Here is a 4,069-nt window from a genome sequence, read left to right on the forward strand (position 1 = left end):
CTGCAAGTTTTGCAGGAGAGCTTCTGTATAGTTTGGAAGGTAGGAGACGAGATACTGGCAGAAGTAAATCTGTGAGGACCGGGCGTGAGTCGTGCTTCGGTTGCTCAGATGGTAGAGCACTTGCCCTTGAAAGGCAAAGGTCCCGAGTTCGAGTCTCGGTCGGGCACAGGGCTTTAATCTGCCAGGAAGTTTCATATCAGCGCACACTCCACTGCAGAGTGAAAATCTCATTCTGGAAACATCCCCCAGGCTGTGGCTAAGCCATGTCTCCGCAGTATCCTTTCTTTAAGGAGTGGTAGTTGTGCAAGTTTCACAGGAGAGCTTCTGTAAAGTTTGGAAGGTAGGAGACGAGATACTGGCAGAAGTAAAGCTGTGAGGACCGGGCCCGAGTCGTGCTTCGGTAGCTCAGATGGTAGAGCACTTGCCCTTGAAAGGCAAAGGTCCCGAGTTCGAGTCTCGGTCGGGCACACAGTTTTAATCTGCCAGGAAGTTTCAAAATTAGAACTCAATGAATTAGTAGCATAGCCTTTATTTTTGCACTAAATGTTTGTTTCAAAAGTAAAGAGTATTGGATAACTGTTTGTTACTCTGTAAAAATTACAGTCATAATAAGAGAAATGTTAAATGCTTTTTGATACAGAAGTCTCATTTTTAATACTTTCCAAGTATCATCATTGACACAGGCACAAAGCTCATGACACAAGTGAGTGCTACCAATGAACTTAATTCGGGTCTCTTCAAAGGTATCAGCTGACCACAACTGGTCGCAGTAAATTCACTCCTCTACTCCTCACTCTCTTCATATTTGGATGGAGAGTCTTCCGACATGGTTTCGTGAGGCCTTGAATCAGGTCTTCCTCAGCATGAACTGGCTGTTTTTGTTTTTCTTCTTTCTGATGATCTCTTATGAACAACTTCCGTTTGGTAGCCCCAGATGTTGAAGGTCTATCAAATGCATCAAATTAAGTTCTTAGAGCAGATTTTGTTGATGGTGGTTTCTTTAGTGTAGTCTCGGAACTTGTTTTCTTTAGCCATTTAGCCATGAAGTACATCAAAACTCATTTAAAAGGAGATGTTGTTAACACTGCTGTTTTATCTGCTCTTAGTGAGGACTCTGTTTCTTCAATTCAGTTAACTGCAGTCAACAATGGCTGTAGCTTCTGAGACCTTATCAGCGTTTGCTGCAGTCTGGTGAGGAAGAAAATCCATAGATGAAAAAACCAGGGGGGGGGGCATAAGAATAAATCCACTTTTTTGAAGTCATTTGTAGCCACTTCTATTATTGCGACTCTGCACTATGTTCTTCCCATCAGTGGTCCAGTGTCTTTATCTCTCAAACATTGGAAAGAATGTGCAGTGAGCCGAACACTTGAATGCGGCCATAAAAACAAATCCAGAGGTTGTGAGCGATGTATTGTATGAGGTGACAGGCACAATAGTGTGACATTCTATTCTTGAGCACAATCAACAACAAGAATGTTATGAGTATGAGAGTGATGACCATCAAGAATAAGTATCACGGCATTCTAAGCCACAGGTTTCTCATCGTTTATAAAGTGAAATGTTCATATAGTGCAGGCTCAGTTCTTTGCTTATGTTTGTTCTGTGAGGTAAATAACAGAAATTTAATCGTTTCTGTTTCTACAGAAGTTTTTAATTAGTATCCGAGCTTTAGGCCTAAACTTTCTGAGAATTAAATATATTAATTGAGTAGTCTAGGAAATTATTCTTGTTTAATTTAGACTAAAGTTAAAATTTGTTTTCCATGAGTGAGAAGCGTATGACTTGCCATAGGATTGTCGTTAGTTCAAGGCTGTGGTGTTCAAATGTGTGTGAAATCTTATGGGACTTAACTGATAAGGTCATCAGTCCCTAAGCTTACACACTACTTTAAATTATCCTAAGGACAAAGACACACACCCATGCCCGAGGGAGGACTCGAACCTCCGCCGGGACCAGCCGCACAGTCCATGACTGTAGCGCCTTAGACCGCTCAGCTAATCCGGCTGTGGTGTGAGGGTTGTTGCAGTTCCTGTCATGCGAGTGACTGTAGCACCGTGGGAACTGCAGGAATAAACAAGGCTCATTGGTTGTGTAGAGACAGGAAGATAGTGGAACAGGAGGAGAAGATTGACGCCATTCAGGTGGAACTAGACGAGGCAGAACAAGTTCTCGAAAGGTTAAAGGGGAAGAGAAGAAAAGAGAGTTGGGAAGTGGCAACAGCCTATAGAAGAAACAGGAATAGAACTTTGTCAGACAGTTTTGTTGTCAATCTAGAAAACTGGTTTGATCTGTTGTCACAGTTGGAAACTGATGAGCCACAAGCACAACAAACTTTCAAAAATTGTTTGAGAATAAGAATTCAGTAAAAGTTAAGAGGAAGGGGAAAGTCTGATTGTTAGGTAGTTGACATAGTAAAGGTGTTGGCCGACTGTTATAGTATAAACTAGGGTCAAGTTACTAGGTCACAAGTTGTTTTTAAAATCTCGTGCAAGTCTAGGTCAGGTGTCAGTGGATGTAGGTTTACTTTGCAAAGACTTCACAATGGAAGACACCATGATAATAGTGAATGGGGTGGCAACAGCATAGACAAGGACCCTAAATGTTCAACTGAGGATGACCTGGTAAAGATAACTTCAGCAACGAGATTGGTTTTGATCTTGTATCTGTTCTGAGGCGCCATGACTGACCTCATTGAAGCTCCTCTGTTAGGAGAGTTAATGTAGAGGGGGAATGGTTACTTGGATTAGGTTTGGGGTCTTATACACTCCTGGAAATGGAAAAAAGAACACATTGACACCGGTGTGTCAGACCCACCATACTTGCTCCGGACACTGCGAGAGGGCTGTACAAGCAATGATCACACGCACGGCACAGCGGACACACCAGGAACCACGGTGTTGGCCGTCGAATGGCGCTAGCTGCGCAGCATTTGTGCACCGCCGTCGTCAGTGTCAGCCAGTTTGCCGTGGCATACGGAGCTCCAGCGCAGTCTTTAACACTGGTAGCATGCCGCGACAGCGTGGACGTGAACCGTATGTGCAGTTGACGGACTTTGAGCGAGGGCGTATAGTGGGCATGCGGGAGGCCGGGTGGACGTACCGCCGAATTGCTCAACACGTGGGGCGTGAGGTCTCCACAGTACATCGATGTTGTCGCCAGTGGTCGGCAGAAGGTGCACGTGCCCGTCGACCTGGGACCGGACCGCAGCGACGCACGGATGCACGCCAAGACCGTAGGATCCTACGCAGTGCCATAGGGGACCGCACCGCCACTTCCCAGCAAATTAGGGACACTGTTGCTCCTGGGGTATCGGCGAGGACCATTCGCAACCGTCTCCATGAAGCTGGGCTACGGTTCCGCACAGCGTTAGGCCGTCTTCCGCTCACGCCCCAACAACGTGCAGCCCGCCTCCAGTGGTGTCGCGACAGGCGTGAATGGAGGGACGAATGGAGACGTGTCGTCTTCAGCGATGAGAGTCGCTTCTGCCTTGGTGCCAATGATGGTCGTATGCGTGTTTGGCGCCGTGCAGGTGAGCGCCACAATCAGGACTGCATACGACCGAGGCACACAGGGCCAACACCCGGCATCATGGTGTGGGGAGCGATCTCCTACACTGGCCGTACACCACTGGTGATCGTCGAGGGGACACTGAGTAGTGCACGGTACATCCAAACCGTCATCGAACCCATCGTTCTACCATTCCTAGACCGGCAAGGGAACTTGCTGTTCCAACAGGACAATGCACGTCCGCATGTATCCCGTGCCACCCAACGTGCTCTAGAAGGTGTAAGTCAACTACCCTGGCCAGCAAGATCTCCGGATCCGTCCCCCATTGAGCATGTTTGGGACTGGATGAAGCGTCGTCTCACGCGGTCTGCACGTCCAGCACTAACGCTGGTCCAAGTGAGGCGCCAGGTGGAAATGGCATGGCAAGCCGTTCCACAGGACTACATCCAGCATCTCTACGATCGTCTCCATGGGAGAATAGCAGCCTGCATTGCTGCGAAAGGTGGATATACACTGTACTAGTGCCGACATTGTGCATGCTCTGTTGCCTGTGTCTATG

General features: G+C 47.3%; 1 non-coding gene across 1 annotated transcript; it reads left to right on the top strand.

The window, feature by feature from the left end:
• Positions 1-393: 393 nt before the first annotated feature.
• On the top strand, positions 394-468 carry Trnas-uga. Its single transcript has one exon. It is a non-coding gene; the product is annotated as a tRNA-Ser (tRNA).
• The last annotated feature ends 3,601 nt before the right edge of the window (positions 469-4,069 follow it).

This window comes from Schistocerca piceifrons, chromosome X (genome assembly GCF_021461385.2).
Source record: "Schistocerca piceifrons isolate TAMUIC-IGC-003096 chromosome X, iqSchPice1.1, whole genome shotgun sequence".
NCBI classification, from domain to species: domain Eukaryota; kingdom Metazoa; phylum Arthropoda; class Insecta; order Orthoptera; family Acrididae; genus Schistocerca; species Schistocerca piceifrons.